A 22,908-nucleotide genomic window follows, 5' to 3' on the forward strand; every position below is an offset into this window, starting at 1 on the left:
GACACCTCATCTGCCTCGCTTGTACCGTGTATTAAACTCTGTCATCCGTTACGCATCACAACACAACTTCTTAAAGCAGAGTGTCTAAGAAAATGATGTTGCTGCATGCAAATGTTTAGCGCTGTCACGAAGCTGCTTTTGTACGTGATGTCGTTGAAGGCCCATCTAAGCTACGACAAAAGGCTATTTTGCCTGGTGATGCTTTACTAAGGAGTCGTTTAAAATGCACAATGTTAATTTGTTTTTTTTTTTCATTTCTCGCTGTCTGTATTAGCAAGGGCTCGCGACATGCGTACAAGGGAGCTCACACTACTCAAATGACCGACTACTCGCTGTTGTTCTGCGTTCTAGGCGAAAATGAGCTGTGTCACGTGTCTCCCGTGTGGCCTTTTAGGCTGACGACGCCGACATTTCGTCCATTGCCCTGACACTGTGACTGACGCAGTAGGAAATGTCAACGCTGACTTCAGTCATCGAGAATTTTTCTCACGCTGGTAGACTCTGACGGCAACACCATGACGTGGATGTGGTTCCATCGGCAGCACGCTTCAACCTGCTCTTGAATTTTGATCACAGTAGTGAGGTCACTGTAAACAGTCTCAAGAAAATGCCCCAGCGTTTTTGGCTGCTCATTCTTGTTTTTTTTTTAATTTTCAGCTGTTGTCGCTGCTATCGCTATTTGATATCATTGTAATTGTTACCATGTGCTACTGAAATTAACGGCGAGTTAATGTGACTTAGCACGTGACTGTATAGTTATTATGTTGCATTTGTTTGCTTATCTCAACTTGTCTTCAACGTCTACATTTACGTAACATCTCCATGATCTAACCAAACGTAGCCCAATATATAATCCAGATAGGTTACACTTGGCACCTCTGAGCTATCACTGAATTAGTCATGCGAATTGTTAATAAATAATTATTAAAATCACGTTGTTTTATGATATTATCTGACCAAATTGATGGGTGTTTCATTAGAGCATCCCTAAATATTCCATCCTTAAAATACTAGTTCACCTGTTAGGGACAAGTCATTGGTGTTCTTGCATGAAAGTCCCGACTGGAGCCAAAAGTGAAAGGGAGCAGGTTGCTCTAGTATGACTGCATGTGCTTACACTTTACAGGGTCAACGAAATGACATGCTCTATTGGTACAGACCTGACTGTAGCGTTTACTTCAATCCGCAACACCTAACCAACGTTACACGAAGGTGATGTACACTTTGTCGATTTAAAGAATCGCGCCAGCTGCACCATCACAATCACCTCCTCGATTAGTTTGACTGCTGAGCTAGCCTTTCGAAACCTTAATTCTCCTACTTATTCTGATGGGCGCTCGTGACATTGCCTGGCGACGAAATTAATAAAGCCCCTCCCGTGAGTCACGCCCCGCCGCGGTGGTCTAGTGGCTAAGGTACTCGGCTGCTGACCCGCAGGTCACGGGTTCGAATCCCGGCTGCGGCGGCTGCATTTCCGATGGAGGCGGAAACGATGTAGGCCCGTGTACTCAGATTTGGGTGCACGTTAAAGAACCCCCAGAGGTCAAAATTTCCGGAGCCCTCCCCTACGGCGTCTCTCATAATCATATGATGGTTTTGGGACGTTAAACCCCACATATCAATCAATCTCCCATGAGTCACGGAGCACGAATGCTAACAAGAATGTGGCGCCGATCATCGCGAGTGTTGCATCCTAACCGCCGAGATCCGCCACACTGTAGATCCGCTTAACCTTCTAACTCAAGTCTGGGAAACCGCAAAGTGGTGGAACCTTCCTTCACTAGATGCCACCATCAACGCTAAAGGCACTATTGCATACGAGTTTCGTTTTTTGTTTTTCAATGAAATAACTCGGGTTCCGGAAAGCAAGGTTTGTCCCATTCAAACAAGTACACGTGCATTCTAATGCCTGGCTGTCATAAAACTATTCGCCAACGAAACAACACCGAAATTGCGCTATGCCATTAGGCACGACTTAAAGAAACAAGAAGTTACGCAATTATTCGATACACCTAACCGCTCGTATACGATTGCAACAAACATTCTTCAACAGAAAACATGCAGAACCATTTTCGCAGCGAACTATTCATGGTTGGCCGATTAATGTCACGCCTGATAGACACAATCACGGGGTAAAGCGAACGTTCTCGTTTAATTACTTTCGGTGATGTACATAATACTTACAGGGTCAACGAGCGTCAGCGAGGCGTCTTACGCCGCCAAAATATGACTCGTGTTCGTTAAATTTTCTCGTGATATGGTAAAGAAATAAAACCACGCCACCTGCAAAACGCCACTTCAAGATTCATCAGGCTTCATACTCTTTCCTAAAAAATGGGGCAACGAGCGATCAACAATAACAGGTGCGAAAGACAGCACACAGAACTTGCAAAACAAACATCATCAAAGCCTATTATTTAAAAAAAGAAACCTCTGAAAGCTCAAGTTATGGCATCTAACCTTTGGTCGGAGAATACTAATCACTTCGTGCATCATTCAGTGAAGCACAATGGAGCAGCTGCGATCGCTTTCGAATCTCTTCAGCAGATGTGAAAAACATGCACCAAGACGGAAATCAGCTCAATGACAACAAGCATCTCTCGTGTAGCCTCGCAAAAACAAACGACGTGCTAGATAGATTGGCAACGAGCTACTTTTGTAAAGTATACCATTTGATTATTGCAAACGCGTGCCCTGTTCGCGATTAAATACAATTAAAACATCAAGCGACTTGGTGTGATTTGTCACGGCCAACGTCAATAACAAAACGACAACACAAAGACTATTAGTTAGCGTCGCGAAAATGAGCAAAGCGTGTAAACACGATGGCTTTTTCAGAAAAGAAAGTTCTTCAGTACCCCATCACCATTGTGTCACACATATACGCTTACTTTCGTGGACGTGGTGCTTCGATTGATTGATTCGTGTTGTTTAACGTGCCAAAACCACCATATGATTATAAGAGACGCCGTAGTGGAGGGCTCCGGAAATTTCGACCACCTGGAGTTCTTTAACGTGCACCCAAATCTGAGCACACGGGCCTACAACATTTCCGCCTCCATCGAAAATGCAGCCGCCGCAGCCGGGATTCGATCCCACGACCTGCGGGTCAGTAGCCGAGTACCTTAACCACTAGACCACCGCGGCGGGGAGACGTGGTGCTTCTAAACACCTTCTATTCCACCTAATGAGACGTGCGCATGTAATACATTTCATTAGGCAGCAGTGTCCCGTGCACGCCAGGCCCGTATACACTCCTCTCCCAATTACTTTTTTTTCGCCATGGCAATAAAAGCGCAATATGATCATTTACCTGCCCGTCGGATCAAACAGGTGCCACGACCGCGCACCCCCACCCGAAAAAAATTGTCTGCATGCTTGCGCCATTGCCAGGCGGATGCCGTTTCATCGGCTCCCAAGGATTCAGCTCCAGTACTGACACAGTGTGAGCATCGGGTTTCCGAACCAAAGATCCAAGGTTGAAGCCTGGGAACGTATTAACCATTCTTTATGAAACGTTATGAAACATCCTTCAAAAAACTTCGGACTAACACACCCGTAGTCACGTGTGGGCGTGCAAGACAGATGGCAGGCAACGGTTAACTACAGAAGCCAACAAAATGAAAACAAAAAGCTCCGATTCCTGAGCATCGAAAACACGTGACAGTTTCGCAGACTACAGGGGGAATTCGAAGTTGGCAGTATACGGCCAGAAGAGACACGTGATGGGAAATAAAGATTTAGCGTCGCTACGCATTCCATCGCACGTGTAGGCTTCACTGCGTGACAGTCCAGTAATGGGGAAGAAGACCGCTCCGATGGCACAGGTGCTGTTTATCGGGGAATTGTCGCCGAAGCGCGGAAAATAGAACGATCATCGCGGGTTGTGGGAACTATTCACCAAGTCAGCCTTGTCTGCGAAGCGCACATATCTGTTTTGATAAAAGGAAGAATTGCTCACGACTGAGTTTAGCAACACACATGTGTCAAACACACCGTCTGCTCTAAATAATAACAAGCAAAGCGTTTAGCCTTAGAGCTAGCAATGGGAAGCTGAGATAGAACTCACCATCATAAGCACTCTTGCTATAGCAATTATATCAAAACTCTAGACCCGCTTTTGCCATCGCCGTGATTTTTCGTGAAGTCCAAATCGATACAATCTCCCCGCGCGTCGTGCCTCGTGTGCGAGTAAATGTTCGCGAAAGCTGCCGACGAGCGCTGCACAAACTGGGGAAACGTGCGCCTGCAGCCTGTGTGCGCTTGAAATGCGCTTAAAATGCTGTTAGAGACCCGGCTCCACAGCTCCGCCAGCAAATGCGTACTTTCAGCTAACAGACGTAAAGTCATCCGCTGTCGTACACGTCGCATGTGTACAAGCGATCAGCAGACGGCGCGAACATGCGCCGTCTGCTGATTGATACGATACTGCTGATACGACACTTACGATTGTATACAGTCGTAAGAATCGTATACTTAACCAGAAGTCTGCGTTGAAGGCATAGACAGCACAAAGGGAAATTCGCTCGCTACACCGACTGCATTTCCTTACCCCAAGGTTTGAATGAGTCAAGGCTGGCCCATTGCTAAATGAGTGAGTTGCTACCCTTACTTTTTATAATTTTTCAACTCGTTGCTACAGTATGTATTGCTTCGCCCTTGCGGGGATGAGAAACTAACTTTCATTCACCTGCATTATAATTGGAAATGCTCCCTCTAAGGTAAACGGCGTTGTTTACTAAGCTCACGTTCAACGCACATGCAAGTTGTTGATGCGTCGAGATGTAGACAGCCTTCTCTATATTAGACGGTCGCAGCCGGAACCGGCAGAACATTAAGGATTAAACCTTGAATGCCATAGGGACTCATTCCTAGTTCAACATGCATCCAACATCCGATTAAGCCCTAATCGACGCCAACGTACCACGCATATGCCGCAATGTCACACTCTCTTAGCGTACGTTAACCAAAGCGTGTCACAGCATTGACAAAAGAATCCCCCAAACGCCACCAGACAACAGCTTTGATTTAACTGCCACATACGCCTCAAAATTGTGTTGTGCCCATGTAAGTACATAGCTTATCTAGCGCACTTGCTGTAAATAAATACGCTATACATTACGCACATACTGCCCTGCAGATTAGCGAAAACCATTAATTATAATGATTCATCTATAAATATCGTAGCCCGACCGTGTGCTTCGACCTGCGTTCGCACTATTTTACGCGCACTCGTGTTTAAACATGACAACAAGGGCATAACAGAAACTCGAGAAGGGATCAATAGCCCGACCACATACTGAGGCGTCGTCCAATTATGGCAGCTCCTTGACCAAAAACGTCAGTTTGAACATATATATTGCTAATATCGTTGTACCACGCTCCCGATAACGCCCACCGATATAACAACGACGTGTGGGAAGGCTTGTGACAACTTCATCGATCTTTCCGACGCATTTCAACGAAAACAAGGCCATTCTGAAGCTTTTCACAAAGAACGAGAGATGATGAGCGAGTGACTATGGCGGGCACACATTGTCAAATAGTCGTTCGAGCGACGAAGCATGGCTCACCACTCTGTTCTCGGCGCTTGCCGAACACTCTCCGGTGAAGACCACCATCTTTACGCAGACGACGACGAAGGAAGACGCGATTCGCTGTCGGCGATTCTGTTTCGACTGCTACCGTGCTGCGGCTGCAAAACGAACCCGGCACTGCGCCATCGGCGCGGCATCCTTGTTGGGGTGGGAGGCACCGGTGACGATGAGCTCGGCGCGGCAGACGCGGCGGAGCGGTTGGCTTGTTGGCGCGCCACGAGCGTGCAAAAACGGCAATACCAGTTGTTCTCTAGGCAGCGCCGCCAGACCTATAGTGCACTGGCGCACATCAGCGAATGATGCAAGCCATGTTGCTGCAGCTGCTCCGTCCATCAGGTCATAGGAAACGGCGGCATTCTGCGGCAGCTGTGCCACAGACTGCGCCGAGCGCGCGAAGCATGCGCAGCTGCCGCCGGCGATATCGAGCATGCATGTCGGGGACGCAGGTTCGTCATCATGTTGGCCAGTGCCTCGAGTCGCATGCGGCGGCCATGCCCTTGCGAACCCCAGCAGAGATGCACGCTGCGACGAGCCAAGCGCCAACGACGCAAAGGAATTTCACCGTTAAAGGAGAACTCCGGCAATTTTTCAGATATTCAGTGGTTTCTATAAAACTTTGAACATGTGTGTTCTCATCGGCACCGTGGCACTATGTGCCAAATTATACAACCGCAAGTGATTGTTTCTAAGAAAACAAACTAAAAAAATAGTAGCTGATTCCTAAATACCACTTGTAAATGCGGGCCATCCTGTGTATGTGACGTAAGTCCGTACTTTTTTAAAGACGATAGTCTTTCTTGGGGACCTTCGACAGGAAAATGTTGGTCTGTCTGTCTGTACATTTGTCTGCTGTTCACCCTAACGATACCTCAAAGGGCACCAAATGGCCAACCCCATCCACAGCCTCCACCAATATTGCTCAAAGTTTAGCGTTCTTAGTTGTGCGATTGTCAATCGAAAAAGCAAATATTGGGCATATATGAGGCACCATAACAACACGTCTATGCTTTCTATGTCTGCCTTTATACTAGAAGAGGCACACTCAAGTAACTCTAAGGACTGTAGCGCTTATCGCGCTGCGCTGACAGTGCAACGCGAAGCTCAAGGAGGTGTTTTCAACGCTTTGCTACGACGACATGGTGGTGGCACCTGCCCGTCTCTTTGCATTCTACACCTAATCACCTCCGAGACTGGCGCGCATCTTTCTCCGCGGTCGCGCACGCCTTCGTTTTCGAAGATAACTGACAGATGGCACTCGTGTCTAACGTGCCTAGATGCGCTTGTTCGTCTCCGCTGCACGTGTGAGGCACTTTAACGCAGCGCCTTCAGAATACCATTCACCAATTTTCTTGCGCAGAACATCAAATAAACGGTTTGTTCACTCTCTCCAGACGCAAGACTACCGTCTTTCGACGACATTTAAAGTGTGACATGTAGATTCGGGCCAATTTTTGTTTTTATTTCAAAACTCCGCCTTGCCCAGCACACGGTTGCAGCACACGCTTTTTTCCACGAGGTGAAGACGACGCGCGCACAGTTCAGTTTTGTCAGCTGCATAGAGCGTGATAATCATCGTCGACGTCGGGTCTTGCTTGCACAATATTGAGAAACCAAGAGATCGCTTAGGGGAACGTCAGATGCTTCCTGCACCAGCAGGTCGAAACCAAAAGCCGACGCTTTCGCGGTCAGATAGTGGCTACAATCACCATTGAACTTGCAACTTGCCAGTTAAGACGAGCTTGCGCAGCATGATACCACGTAGAATGACATCGCCAGTTCGATTGTCGCACCATCGAAGCACGTGAGCTATGTTTACACCCAGATAGCCGTGGCTGTGTGTAGCAGAATTCGTGACGTTGTCGGATACGGATTTCATGATGTCATTTGATACCCACCGTGCGGGACGGAGTAGTTCGCTGTTTCATTTGCTGTTTTGACCCATTGTTCAATGCTTCATTAAAAGTAGTGACGAGTATCTGAGCAAAATTAACCACCCTATATCGTCGCAGTACTGTCAATGCTATTTGAAAACGACATTGCCTCAATATGGTCAGAAATGCATGGGAGTTCCACTTTAATGGCAACGGCTCGTGGATACACGGGCGTGGACGTTACCAACTCTCAACGATTTGGTAATCTGTACGCGCGAGTTTTTTTGCCATCACTCAATGACCCATGTACGACTATTTCTAGGTCGTCCAACACTAAGGGCGATGCCTCTCACGTTCTGCCTGTACATTAATTGAAGAGCAGCACACATTGAAGGCCTGCACACTCCAGTCGAGAAGCAGGCAGGCGCAGCTTCCTTTTCGACACTTCGAATACCCCCCTTATCTTCGGCAGCCGATGGATAGGGAGCTTTCCATCCCTATTTAGTTATACGTTCCATACACATGCAGAGTCATATGATATTTCCTGCGAGAATCATACGAAGAGCACGTGAACTTCTTGGAGTAACAAACGAAATGCATCAGTATACACAAAAGACACCAGTAATGACATTTTCAATTGTTCAAAGGGGCCCTAAAACACTTTTCTGAGTAACCATGGAATTAATCCACTGGAAAAGCGTATTACCTCACAAACTGAACGCCGCAAAAATTTTAAGAATCCGTCCAGTAGGAGCAGAGTTGCAAATATTTGTCACACGCAATCACATTCTCTCTTCTCTCGTCCCGACGAAAGCGCTGAAAGCCAAGCAGGGAGAGATGGGAGGGGCAAACAAAAAAACGTCACTCGCGCCTCGTGACCTTGAACATTTTTTTTTAGAGCGATGCTTCTTAAACCGGCACCCGTTCATCCCTCGTCGTAGTACGTAACATATCTTACCCTTTGACCATGCAAGGTGGTGCCGGTGGGAGATTTTTCCTGTGCGTTGTGGAACAATAAAAAATTCGCAGCGTGCGCGTTAACTAAAAGCCGAATTCTCCTGTCTGTCATTCACCATCAGCTGCTTTTGGCATGTACATTGAGCACTATCTGAAAAAAAAAGGTTGCTACGTTATACTCGCTGGGCGTAACCTCCTTGGTTTTGGAAAGGTTTAGCGAGCGTTGGACCGCCGCGCCATGAATGTAGTGAACTAGTATATACCATGAACTCGAGATGGTTAAAGATGGGAAGTAGACACGAAGCGCAAGTCGTAAGAAAGTGTGCGTGTGCCACCTCTCGTTTAGTCCTAGGAATGTCCGCTGGATGGTGGTGCTTCTATATGCGGAATATATGACGAAAAGATGCGAGGTAGTGGTACTTGGAGTGCTGACTAGATGGACGAACGGACACACAGACAGATGCATGAACGGACGCGCGAATGGCTGCACGGACGGATGGACGCATGGACAGACGCAGGGGCGGATGCATGGACGAATGCACGTGCGGACGCACGAACAAACGCACGGACGGTCACACAGACAATCGCATGGAAGGACGGAAGCAAGAACGAATGGACGGACGGATGCTTCGCCCCACTCTCCATCATTCACCCCGTGGGTATTCTGCCATTATTTTTCTTCGAATACGCAGCTTTTCAGTGTGATCGCGCGCGCACGCGTGGACCAGCGACGGCCTTCAGCGGCTGCCTCTGTAACAACCCAGCGCGCCATGTTCAAATCAGCCTATGGCTGATAAGTTGGCTTACTGGGCTTTGTTCCGTGTTTCGTCGAGAAAAGAGCACGCTATTTTTAGCTAACTTTGATAATTTATTGTGAATTCCAGGCCGCGTGCTGCGTTATAATATTTGGCTCACGTGTTGTCGGGAGCTTCTACTACCGATCGGCAGCGTTATCTGACCATACTCAAAAAGTGTTGCATGGCCCCTTCAAGTCCCGCGTAGCGAGCCTCGTTACCATCTCAAGATTTTGACAAAATACATAATTCATGCCAGCTACCTTCACGCAGTGCCTAGCGGGTAAGGACTTTGTGGATGAACCAGCGTTACGGCACACTGCTAGACAACCGCTGCCCATCCAGTGGCTTCAAATACCACAATAGGCCCAAGCACCGGTGCCTACTCCCCTGCATGGCTTCTAACTATTTATTTTCTAACTATTAACTATGTATTTCGTTGGAACTCTGAGTGATCTAACTTATCTCACGGCGCTCCGATGCTCCGCGTGCGCTGAGAGACATCCATTGCGGTGAATTTCGACAATGCAAGTCCATAGTGCCTCGGTATGCGCGAGTTAATTTCCATACACGTTGCGCCAAACAATTGAACATTTCGGAGCGCGCACGCCAACCTTGAAGCAGCGCATCACACGCGCAATGCCTCGACTTCCATCTGTGCTGCTCCCATTTCTGTGCCGCGTAGTGGGTCCGTAAATGTGTCCAGTCAGGTAACAGCAGCCATCAGGTAAAAGTGACATTCCTCTTCAAACACCTGCGAAGCTGAAACAATCACAGCGTTCTCAAGCTGCGACCGACTCTGATTCGTGGAACTGCGACAAAGCATGTTGCGTCGTATATAGTCGGATACTTGTTATTGCCAGTCTTTCCTTTGTGTCAATGAGTACGAATTAAAAATGAATCTAACGTGCAAACAAAAAGCGTCATGCCTATAGTGTAACAGACTGCATTGCATTCATTGTATCTGCCAGTAATATAATGCATTGTATACTGGGACGCATGTGACTCGCGTACTTAATAAAACGTGCTTCTTATAACGACCGCTCCACCGACCACAGAAAAAAAAAACTAAACACAGCAGCACGCTACGCAGAAATAGAGCACAGTCTTCTCACAGATACCAAAGGAAAGTGAAACAGCCAGGTGCGACTTCATCAAACTGAAGCATCAGTTTAAGCTGAAGAAAGGAAATATGCGGCGCATTATCTCCTTCATAACACAGCAGGTAGACTTCGATTTCGAGTAATTACTGCGAATCTTTACCAGCTAAATTCATTGTACGAAAAGCGCTCTTATAAGGCCTGTGTTTTTTTCTGCCCACAAAGGATTGGCAAACGACTTTTGCCCGCTATTGTGCAGAGAAGTTTTTGAGGTACATGTGTACGCAACAACTTGTCTTCGGTTGTATTCTACTTAAAAAAAACGCCTGGACATTACTCTCTCAATTTTCTCTCAATTACTATGTGCGGGCCGCGCCTCAGTGCAGATGGCATCTTGGCACTCTCAACTTCTTGAACTCTTTTAGGGGAAGGGGTGCGTGCGCGCGTCAATACGCGATTTCACGACATTTCGCGAAAACAACAAAGTACGGTACTCCCTAGGTGCCCACTTTTCAGTGCTGGTTTGGACCCCAAGTGCGTACTTCACGAACCTTTTTTCCAGCAATAACAAAGTAAAACATGCACTCTGTCGCGACGCAGAAGCAGCCGAGGGGAGTATTTTGCCCTGCATCGCAGCCCCGTGCTGGCTAACTGTGACGCTGCATGGGGACGATAAGATCTCGTCTTTGGTTCCGCGAACGTAGTGACGCAACGGCGCGGATATCCGGCAGTATGGCCGCCAGTAAGTTTCTTGCGATAATTACGTTGCATCCTTGCTCCTAGCCAAGCGAAGGAGCACCCGACACTAACTACGGGATAAGGAGCTGGCATGATGCAGTAAAGATCCTGAGCATCCTCGACATGTTCCATGCCGTTAGTCATCTTAAAGACGATAGCCATTTTGAACGCAGAAGTTTTGGTCAGTACCTCATAACTTGACAGACGAAGGACAGGTTATCGGCATGGTCAGCACCCTGGTCAGTAACCATGGTCAGATGCAGACGCCGAGAGCTCGAAGCGTGTCACAACTGCTTGACACCATCACTCCAGTTCTCTCAAGCCCTCAGAAGTCTGCTGCTTGAGAACGCAAGCGGCACCATCATGGCTTCACCATCGGCAAGATTTTAGGTGCATGAAACCGCGCATACAAGTTAGTGTAACGAATGTGCTCATTTGATTATGACATGGGTGCAAGTCGCCGTCTGTGATGTTCAGCACATAACTGCCGTTTTGTCGACGGCATGAGCGACATTTCTCTCCTTCTCTGTCTCTAACTTTTATTTCCCTCACCCCCTTCCCAGTGCAAGGTATAGCCTACCAGGCTCAGCCACAGTTAACATCCCTGCCTTTCTTTCATCCTTATTATCTCTCTCTTCTCTTGGTCTGGCAGTCTGTTCTACGATTCAGTCACCCGCCAAAGATCAGACACTTGCTGAACGCCCAGCCATCCTCAACTGGTGGCATGCGTTCATACCTGTGAGTCTTGTCGGTTAAGCAGCGAACATTACATATATCTGAGGCACCACATCAATACGTACGTATTAGGTGGTGCGTTTCCTTATTAGAAAGTACATATAACCGTAATTTGAAGGAGAATACTCTTTCCTACGCTGCACTGAAAATGAAACGCTATGCGCTAAAAAACTCTCTGCCGACGATATGGTGATTCCACCTGGTAGTGGCCCTGGATTCTGCACAAGCTCATGTTTCCCGATGACACTGACAGATGGCATCCATATCTCAAGCAGCGCCTTACCCCAATCCATACGTACTGTCCAAGATGGATCCCGACACATACGCACCACATAGCAGGTTCTGCGTCACTAAAACAGCCACCCTGTACCACATAGTATGGGAGTGCCCACATAATACACCTCTACAACCAAGAGCACAGCATAACACTGTAGGGTGGGAGGCAGCTCTGTCCAGCTCGGATCCGAAGACCCAAGAGGCGCTCGTGAGACGAGCGAGGACAGCGGCCCGTGCCAATGGGATCCCGGACTAAGGTGCCCACTCACCGACACTCCTTCCTCGGTCGCAAATAATTTTTTTATTCTCTCTCTCTCTCTTCATTTCATAAACAAAATAGACAGAGTCATACGTGTGACTCTCAAGAAGGCTCTGAACCTTCCCTCGTGTACACTCACGGAACGTCTGCTTCAGATGGGGCTCCACAATACCGTATCAGAACTATTCCATGCACACCACACGAATCAAGTCATGCACCTCGCCATCAATAAAACAGGACGGAAAACACTATAAAAACTTGGCATCGAATCCCCCGTTGAGAGAAGGGGAAAACAACGTAACCCACATGAATGGAGGCAGGACTTCATTATCATACCACTACCACGCAACATGCATCCTCAGTTCCACAAACATCGACGTCGGGCACGGGCAAAAGTTCACGACAACTACTGAGATACTGAGGGCACCTTCTTTGTCGATGCAGCTGGACCAGTGAACGGCAAATATACAGCAAGCGTCATTCATTGTAGAAAAAAAGTTGATTGTGTATCAGCCCAGGACACAGACACAACTAGTATAGAAGAAGCAGGAATTGCCCTCACTCTACGAAACTCAAGGTCCACCGTCGTTCTAACATATTCAAAAGCAGCCTACCGACCTTTTTGTAAAGGCTACATTGGCCCCATTGCGCATCGACTTTTTACACAACTCTCATCTTCACGCTGAGAGGGCGAATGAAAACAGGTGATATGGATACCCGGCCACTGCGGAGTTAGAGGCAATGAGCTCGCCCATGCCTCGGGCCGAAAATCAGCCTTCCGGACCTCCGACCACGGCATATCGCACCCACCCTTCGCTATGCGTGTGGACCCGCTCTTAACATGGACATATATTCTATAACATCAAACACTCGAAAAACGGAAACTTCCGCCCCCGGGGCCAAAGCTCAGTAAAGAATCTCAGGTAGCGTGGCATTGCTTGCAGACCTTGTCTTACCCGATCCATACATACAGTCCAAGATAAATCCCGACACATACGCGCCACAGTGCAGGCACTGCGTCACTAAAACAGCCACCCTGTACCACATGGTATGAGAATGCCCACACAATCCACCTCTACAACCCAGAGCACAGCACAACACTGTAGGATGGGAGGCAGCTCTGTCCAGCTCGGATCCGAAGACCCAAGAGGCCCTCGTGAGACGAGCGAGGACAGCGGCCCGTGCCAACGAGATCCCGGACTAAGGATCCTCCTCACCGACATTCCTTCCTCGGTCACAAATAAATGTTTTATTCTCTCTCTCTCTCCTCCATTTTATCATTGCCAGCTAGAAGCGGCTGATTTAACAAAAGCAGGCGCTGTCTGAGACCAAACTCATGAACGTCTCGTTGGCCAGCAGACCATTGAAGTCTTTCGGCGACGTTTGCAGCAAAACACGCACATACGCAGTCAATTTTTGAGCGTTGACTTAAAATGTATGCACATATATAAGCTCCCTACCATGCACACTGAGCGCAATACCGGTTGTCAGCGGGCACAGCTGAGATACCTGAGCCGCACTTTTAGAGAGGTTGAGAAGGAAAGGGTATTTTACGTGGTCGCGGCTTCCACGATAAACGGACACATGGTGGTGGTGTGCGTTTAGTAACAATAACAATTCTAAGCTAGTAACCATCACAAGTAACCATCACACTAACTCCACTAAAATATTTTATCGCCTCACGAATGGACCATCGAAAAAATTTTGGAACCTCAAATACGAACTGAGTTCGATATTTCTCGCACGCAGTAGTTGCTTTCTCTATGCTCTCGTCCCAACGAGTGCACTGGAAGAAAATCGAGAAAGAATGAACCTGAAAAAGTTGCGTCACGCCCTCGCAATGACCTATAGAGCACTTTTATTTTTTTTTTCTTCGAACGCGCGGCTTACATTCTGGGTGACCGTGAGCAAGCGCGCGGGAATGTGGGGGCCTCCCGTGGCGGTCATGGTAACTATGCCGCTCACGATGCTCAAAGCAGCCAATGGTCGTAATATATGGGTACACGGCACGGTCATTTGGGCACATCGCACAATAGGTAAGAAAATGTAACGAATTCTTGCTGCTTTTATTCATGAATTGTGAATTACAGGCCGCGTGCTGCGCAATAATGTCTGGCTCCCGTGTTCTCAGGCACCTCGACTTCTAATCGGCAGCGTTTTCCAACCATTTTAGAAAAATTTTGCAGGGCCATTATAACGGAGGCAGCCAAAATCGTCAATGAGTGTTTACGAGCCTACATATTCACCTATTCTCCGCCATATCACTATTTAAAATTCACACGTTGAAACCACATCTAACGAGAAAGCACCAGTAAATGATCAAGCAATCTGGCATTAGTGCTAATTTGATGGTACACCGCAAATTATGACGTGACGTAGTTTTCAGCCAATCTCATCTCATTTTGTGTGTGTGTGTGTGTGTGCGTGTGTGCGTGTGCGTGTGCGTGTGCGTGTGTGTGTGTGTGTGTGTGTGTGTGTGTGTGTGTGTGTGTGTGTGTGTGTGTGTGTGTGTGTGCGCGCGCGCGCGCGCGCTTGCACGGAGTTCAAGAAAGAAACGAAACTCTTCTAAAGTTTTCTTCAACATTGACGAAAAGCACCAGTTGTGAGGTAACAAAGCTTTCTTTTTGAAAGTGTATCCATGCGAATGGCGGGCTACTTTTGACTATTGTTTTTAGCATCAGTTAGGAATTACCTGGTTGGTGCCCTTACGAACAATGCTACAGGCGTAACACATGTGAATGCACCTACTGTTCTTTCACAATGTTTTTGGGGGTAGGGCAAAGCTCTTTAAGCCGTGGGTTGAGCGCCCTTGACTTATGTAGTACTAGTATGTAGCCATCTCTCGTTTAGCCCTTGGAATGTCCGCTGGATGGCAGTAGTTGTATAAGATGAATATATGATGAAAAGATGCGATATTGCGATGCTTGGAGGGTTCACTGGACGGATGGATGGACAGACAGACAGACAAACGGACGGACGGACAGATCGACGGACGGATGGACGGACAGACAGACAGAGACAGACAGGCAGGCAGACGGACGTACGGGTGGACGGACGGACGGACAAACAGCCAGACAGACGTACGGACGGATGGATGGAGGCGGCCAGCTAACGGACGAATCACTGTTTACCAATAAAACCATCCGAAGCCTTGCCCCGCTCGTCATCATTCACTCTGTGGATATACTTTGTTTCCAAAGTAACCTACCACGGCACACGTATCGCAGGCCGATCGCTTCGTGAAAGTGCGCTCAGTCGCCGTTATGTAGCTTCTCTCCTCACTATACGCAGCGACATCCTCCCCCGACCATCCAAAGAGCCCTTCTCGATCAAGTACTTTTCTTTTTCAGTCCTTGTCGGAGCGCATAAAAGGAGAAGAAAAAAAAAGAACAGAGTCGTTTAATTATCGCCACTTCCGGTGCTATTCCTCCCCGTCCCAAGTGCAGCTGTCACTGCCACATTCGCAAAACTGGCGCTCTAGAAAACAAACCTCTACCTGTACACTGCTCGCTGGACACGTAAGCACGGTATACATGTGCGGTGCCATACTCGACATCTGGGCTCGGAGGAGTTAACGCAGGTTGAGCGTTCTTCTTTCCTTTACGGCGTCCCGGCATCCACTGCGTTATGCCGCTGCAAATTAGTCGACCTTCTCTCTTTGTGTTCGTCTCTTTTTATAAAATCCCTACGTGGTTCTTTGGTTTATAAACCACCGCTGTTGATAGCTTGTTCTTCTGCGGGAAAGAGATCTTTTCCAAGTGCGTTTGAATCGGTGGTGACAGAATCGCACAACGCGGGCATTCAAGGAGCGCGACAAATTATGCAAACACTACAGAGAGAAAACAGAAGCAAAACGACATACTTTACTGGCTCATCTACCAAACTGTCGCTACATCATAATCGTAAGTTTCAATTACTTGCCAATTGTGTAAATCGTAAGTAAGGTTTTCATTTCTTCGCGGGCCACATCAACACGACACGCAACGCCACCGCATCCTTCACCGTTAAGCTGCATCGCGATTTATACAGACTGTGCCCCGCTTGCAGGTATAGTGCTAAGCCAGGTTAGATCGCCAAATATGGCGCCAGTATGCAGTGATACTACCTGGGAAAAAAGGGAACGAGGAGAGCAATAGACGAGTGGTCATTTCTTGTTCAAAATTATTTGTGTATTAGCATGGTGCTTATTTTTTTTTTCTTTCTCACTCGCCCCGTAGCACCAAACCAACGCCGTAGTATACTTGCGTTACGTGAAAATGCAATGAAAGAAAAATATTGCGACTACGGTGAAGACAATAAAGACACAAAAAACACACGTGAAAGTCAGGTATGCTAATCAGCAGTGTTTCTAGTTGGTTACTCTACCCGAGGGAAAGGGTAAGTTAGTATGTATGGAGAAGGAGCAGTACAAGTGGGATAATCCAAGCATTATCCGAGCATAATCCGGTTAAGAAACATCGTTTCAGAAATGGATTTTGAATTATAATGTGCTTATCCACATCTCGACATAAACGGGTTATCGGCTTACCGTGACAAGTATATCCGTGATCCAAATGTGTTTTCATTCGCAGCTTTGCACTGTTTCACACGTGCTCTACGCAATAAAATCGATCGCGCGCATACAGGTGCCGCGCGTGGCTGCAACCGCGTCGGTAAGCAGCAGATGGCGCTGTGGACAGTAGGCAACTCGAGTAGACAAATTTAACGGGTCGCGCGGCGCCATCTTTGGGAGGGAAGACAAACAAGGAAATGGGACCTGCATGGCCGGATCCCCGCAGAGGAATAGCAGCTGGCGTTCGACGCAAGGCGCAATGAAGCACTTTTTGCAGTCAATTTAATTTGAAGTTTGTGAGGAGTTGCACGAAAAGAAAAAAAAAAAGATGTTCGCGGTCAGGGTCGCGGTGCTTTATGATCCTTCGCACGCTATACACAGCACTCATTTTTGTTGTTCATTAATTCACTTTTTTTTTAATATCGTAGAATCAATTTATTTTTGGAGGCCTCTATATAGAGTGCTGTTTCTTGAAAAATATAGCATCGATCAACTGAGATCCTTATGGTATCAGGAGGTGTCTGTTCAACGCTATAATTTATAGTTGAATATTACGGTCTCAATTGAACATAAAAAAGAACGAATAAACTCAGTTACCATGTGCTAATCCATATTCATATTTCACTTTGCAAGTGTGCCGGCTACCTACTTTCTTCAGTAATGACTCACAGTATGGAAGAAATAAACAGTACCTAAACAAATATATTGTTACGTGAGTAACGAGACAAAGTATTGCGAATATATTCGAAAAATATATTTGCAAGAGCGGTTGCAGCACTGGCCAGTCTGGCTCCGAGCTCGAGCAGCCAGCGAGCCTCATCTTCCTCGTCGGGCGCACACGCGCATTCGCACTATGGTTTGTGGCAGCCTACAGGTAGCATAACCCCCGTCGGCAAAGGCGCCGTCTCGGCGCATCTAGATGTCAAGATCATTGGGCGAGTGGTACTGCTTCAGGCGTGCGACGTGTACGATGTCGGTGGCCCTAGGGGTGGATGAAGACGGCGAGGCAGCAGGAGTGATTTCATAAGTGACGGGAGTCACCTCACGAAGCACTCTGTAGGGCCCTGTGTACCGAGAGAGCAGCTTGTCAGACAGGCCAACGTGCCTGGTCGGAGACCACAGCAGAACCAACGAACCGGGCGAAAAGTGCACATCGCGGTGTCGTTGGTCGTACCGACGCCGTTGGTTTGCTTGGGAGGTCAGAAGGCGAGCACGAGCGGTTTCGCGTGCGTGGGCGGCCCGGCTGATGGCGTCCAGAGCATATTGTGAAGTTGGAGCTGCTGGTAACGGAATCGTCGTATCGAGGGGTAATGTGGGTTCGCGGCCGAACAGCAAGAAAAAAGGGGAGTAACCAGCCGTGTCGTGGCGCGAAGAATTGTAGGCAAATGTCACGTATGGTAAAGCGATGTCCCAGTCAGAGTGATCTGAGGAAACGTACTTTGCAAGCATGTCAGTTAGGGTTCGGTTCAGGCGTTCTGTGAGGCCATTTGTTTGCGGATGGTACGACGTAGTGAGCTTGTGGCGTGTTGCACAAGAGCGTAGGATGTCCGCTATGACTTTCGATAGAAATGTGCGGCCTCGGTCCGTGAGCAGCTGGCGTGGAGCACCATGTTGCAAGATCACGTCGTGTAGAAGAAAATCGGCGACGTCAGTGGCGCAACTTGTTGGAAGGGCGCGTGTGATTGCGTAGCGTGTGGCGTAGTCTGTGGCCACAGCTATCCACCTGTTGCCAGCAGAAGACAGAGGAAAAGGGCCGAGTAAGTCCAAGCCGACGCGAAAGAAAGGTTCCGTAGAAATATCGAGTGGTTGAAGGCGCCCAGCCGGAAGCGTCGATGGTGTTTTGCGGCGCTGACATTCCTCACACGCCGCGACGTATCTTCTGACGGACCGTGCCAGACCTGGCCAATAGAAGCGACGGCGAATCCGGTCGTATGTGCGGGACACACCCAGGTGACCGGCAGTAGGAACGTCATGAAGTTCGTGGAGTACAGCCAAGCGGAGGTGTTTGGGTATGGCAAGCAGCAGAGATGGGCCGTCTGGATGGAAGTTATGCCGGTATAATGTGCCATTCTGGAGTACGAACGAGCGATAGGATCGGTTCGATGGGGAGGAGTCGAGGCGCTCAATGATAGCTCGTAGGGCTGCATCACGGCGTTGCTCGTCGGCTATGTGGTTCAGTTGAGAAACGGAGCACACGCAGGCGTCGTTGTCAGGTATGGTGGCCGATGGGTCAACTGGATAGCGAGAAAGGCAATCGGCGTCCTGGTGCAGGCGTCCAGACTTGTATATCACAGAAAAGGTGTATTCTTGCAGTCGCAGAGCCCAGCGACCAAGTCGACCTGTAGGATCTCTTAAGGATGAAAGCCAGCAGAGCGCGTGGTGGTCGGTGACGACGGAAAAGTGAGTGCCATATAAATATGGACGGAATTTTGAGACCGCCCAGACAAGAGCAAGGCATTCTCGCTCCGTGATCGAATAGTTACGCTCTGCAGGTGTAAGGAGGCGGCTAGCATACGCGATAACGCGGTCGTGTCCCTGTTGGCATTGGGCGAGAACGGCTCCGATACCGTGACCACTGGCATCAGTTCGGACCTCAGTTCGGGCAGATGGGTCAAAGTGGGCGAGGATAGGGGGCGTCGTCAAAAGTGTTATGAGGTGAGAGAAGGCGGCAGCTTGAGTGGACCCCCACGAAAATGGAACGCCTTTCTTCAAAAGATCGGTAAGTGGTTGGGCGATTGCCGCAAAATCTTTCACGAACCGCCTAAAGTAGGAGCAAAGTCCCACAAAGCTCCGGACATCTTTGGCGGATTGGGGTACTGGGAAACTCGTGACGGCACGAATTTTCTCAGGGTCCGGTCTCACACCAGAAGCATCGACAAGGTGGCCCAGCACGGTAATCTGTCGGCGGCCGAAGTGACACTTCGAGGAGTTCAACTGGAGGCCAGCTTTGCGGAAGACGTCGAGAATGGCCGACAGACGCTCAAGGTGGGTCTCAAACGTAGGTGCAAATACGAGGACGTCGTCTAGGTAACACAGGCATGTTGACCATTTGAACCCGTGTAGCAGAGAGTCCATCATACGTTCGAACGTGGCGGGGGCATTGCATAGACCGAAGGGCATAACCTTGAATTGGTATAGGCCATCTGGAGTGATGAAGGCGGTCTTTTCTTGGTCTTTCTCGTCTACGGCAATCTGCCAATAACCAGAACGAAGGTCGATGGATGAAAAGTAGCGTGCGCCGTGGAGACAATCGAGGGCGTCATCAATACGTGGTAAAGGATACACGTCCTTTTTGGTGATTCGATTTAGATGCCGGTAATCGATGCAAAAACGCCATGTGTTGTCCTTCTTTTTAACCAGGACGACGGGTGACGCCCATGGGCTTGATGAGGGCTCAATAATGCCTTTAGTTAACATCTTATTCACTTCAGCTTGAATAATCTGGCGCTCCGACGCGGACACGCGATACGGTCGACGGTGAATGGGAGCAGCATCACCGGTGTTGATGCGGTGCTTTACAAGAGAAGTTTGGCCGAGTGGGCGGTCGTCAAGGTCGAAGATGTCACGGTAGGAAGCTAGAAGGCGTGCGAGAGCGGCTGATTGCGCTGGGGGAAGGTCAGGGTCGATCATGGGACGTATTGACATGTCGAGGCATGTGGCATCGAGTGGGCGACAAGGAAAATTGGGGCATGCGTCGGCTGCGAAAGTGGTGACGTGATCATCGGCTAAGGACCGCAACGTGGCAATTAGGATGCCTTCAGGGAGGACTTGCTTTGTGAAGCCGAAATTTATGACGGGTAGACGGGTCCGGTTGGAGGCTACAGTTACGATGCAGTGAGGGACGGTGACGTCACGTGCCAGTAGGACATCAGGAATCGGCGTGACGATGTAATTCCCATCCAATACGGGTGAGGTCGTGGCAAATTCGGTGAATGTGAGGGCTTTAGGCGGTAAGCGGAGGAAGTCTGTGGCAGAAAGGCCGTGTTGAGGTTCAGGGTGAATATCCGGCTGAAGAGGAAGGTCTAAGCAAAGAGTACCAGCGGAACAGTCGATGAGAGCAGAATGGGTCGACAGGAAGTCCATCCCTAAGATGAGGTCATGAGGACAGTTCTGGAGCACCGTGAATAGAACAGGGATGTAACGGTCGGCGATGCGTATGCGAGCCGTACACATGCCAATGACAGGAACAGTGCCGCCATCGGCCACACGTACAGCTTCGGTAGCAGGGGGCGTGAGTACTTTTCTTAAGCGGCGACAAAGATGAACGCTGATGATGGACACATGAGCGCCAGTATCGACTAGTGCCGACAGAGAAATACCGTCCACGTGTACATCGACAAGATTTTTGTTCGTATGAAGCGTCAATGGAGGGTTTGGTTCAGACAGGGATGATGCAGCACTACCTCCAGGGGCTGCACTGTCTAGTTTTCCGTCGGGTACGATGAAAAGTTAGGCGGCGAGTGATGGCGGCGTGGCTGGGGCGACGGGGAACGACGGCGTTGAGGGGACGGAGAACGAGCAGGAAGGCGGCTGTTAGACGTGTCGAAAGCAGGGGCGGTACGGCTGGACGAATACCGGCGAAGATCTTCATATGGGCTATAAGGTGCGAAAAACTGGCTCCTATGTGGCGGCGTCCAGGAGGCACGGCAGTAGCGGGAGACATGTCCAACGCGGTGGCACCGGAAGCAGATCGGTTTGTCGTCAGGAGTTCGCCATTCCGCCGGGTTGCGAGATCGTGGAGCAACAAATGGGTCACGTCGAGGTGCATTAGTGGGAATTGGTCTGGAGGAGGGGCAAGAGATGGGGCAAGCATCAGGGAACCCGCGGTTGGCGAATTCTTGTCGTACGACCGCCTGAATAACGGAGATCGCGGGGGTTGTCGGTATCGTATGTTCGAAAGAAGTGGGCTGAAGCGGCGCTGGACTTGCTGCTTCAAGTTCCCGTCGAACGATACGCGTTACACTCTGCTCAAAGGGCGGTGTGACGGTAGAATCGGAGCAGGTGGACGTAGCCGCCGTGTTTGGCAACCGAGAAAAAGGAGGGCGCACCCGACGGCTTTTTGCTGTTTCGAAACGGCGGCATTCTTGAATTACACGGTCGATGGTCGAGACGTTAGTGTACACCAGCAAATTGAAGGCGTCGTCCGCGATCCCCTTCAAAACGTGTCCAACCTTTTCAGCCTCAGACATCGCCTCGTCCACTTTTCGGCAAAGAGCGAGAACTTCTTGGATGTATGACACATACGATTCAGTTGGCGACTGGACACGGGTAGCCAGCTCCTGTCGTGCAGCTGCGTGGCGACCGGTCGGGTCCCCAAAGATGTCACGTAGCTTCTCCTTGAACGTGTCCCAGCTGGTGAGTTCGGACTCATTTGTCTCGTACCAGACACGCGGGGTTCCGTCCAAGTAGAAGAGAACGTTAGCGAGCATCATGGTAGGGTCCCAACGGTGAGTTTGACTGACCCGTTCATAAAGGCGAAGCCATTTGTCGACGTCGAGGCCAGGTTGCGCAGAAAATGTCCCGGGATCACGTGGTGTTTGGACGGCGACAAAGGTTGTCGGAGAAGCCGCAGATGATGAAGCGGACGCGTTGTCACTGGAAGCCATGGCGGAAAGCTGGAGGATGCGGCCACTGCGGAGCTGCGTGGTGAGGACGGGGATCGTTCCACCTCCACCAAATATGTTACGTGAGTAACGAGACAAAGTATTGCGAATATATTCGAAAAATATATTTGCAAGAGCGGTTGCAGCACTGGCCAGTCTGGCTCCGAGCTCGAGCAGCCAGCGAGCCTCATCTTCCTCGTCGGGCGCACACGCGCATTCGCACTATGGTTTGTGGCAGCCTACAGGTAGCAATATGTATTTAATAATATGTGGGGTTTAACGCCACGAAACGTGTGGGACCCCGCCCAGGTAACCTTTATCGCTGCTCTTGAACGAATTCAGAATCGCGCTGTTAGGTTCGTCTTGGGCCGGTACGGAAGGTGGGAGAGCTGCACTGCAAAGGCTGAGCTAGGATGGGAGTGTCTT

At 49.2% G+C, this 22,908-nt stretch overlaps 1 protein-coding gene across 3 annotated transcripts in view; it reads right to left on the reverse strand.

Moving 5' to 3' along the window:
* LOC142761675 (uncharacterized) overlaps window positions 1–22,908 on the reverse strand; it is a 175,949-nt gene that overhangs the window by 67,157 nt on the left and 85,884 nt on the right. Inside the window, exon 1 of one of the 3 annotated variants that reach the window (XM_075889726.1) lies at window positions 5,574–5,926. The exons of the other annotated variants lie outside the window; for them this stretch is intronic. The gene's annotated coding sequence lies outside the window, so the exon portion shown is untranslated. Of the gene's footprint in view, window positions 1–5,573; window positions 5,927–22,908 lie in introns of those variants that run through there. 3 annotated transcript variants of the gene reach the window in all.

Source organism: Rhipicephalus microplus, chromosome 3, assembly GCF_043290135.1.
Source record: "Rhipicephalus microplus isolate Deutch F79 chromosome 3, USDA_Rmic, whole genome shotgun sequence".
NCBI classification, from domain to species: domain Eukaryota; kingdom Metazoa; phylum Arthropoda; class Arachnida; order Ixodida; family Ixodidae; genus Rhipicephalus; species Rhipicephalus microplus.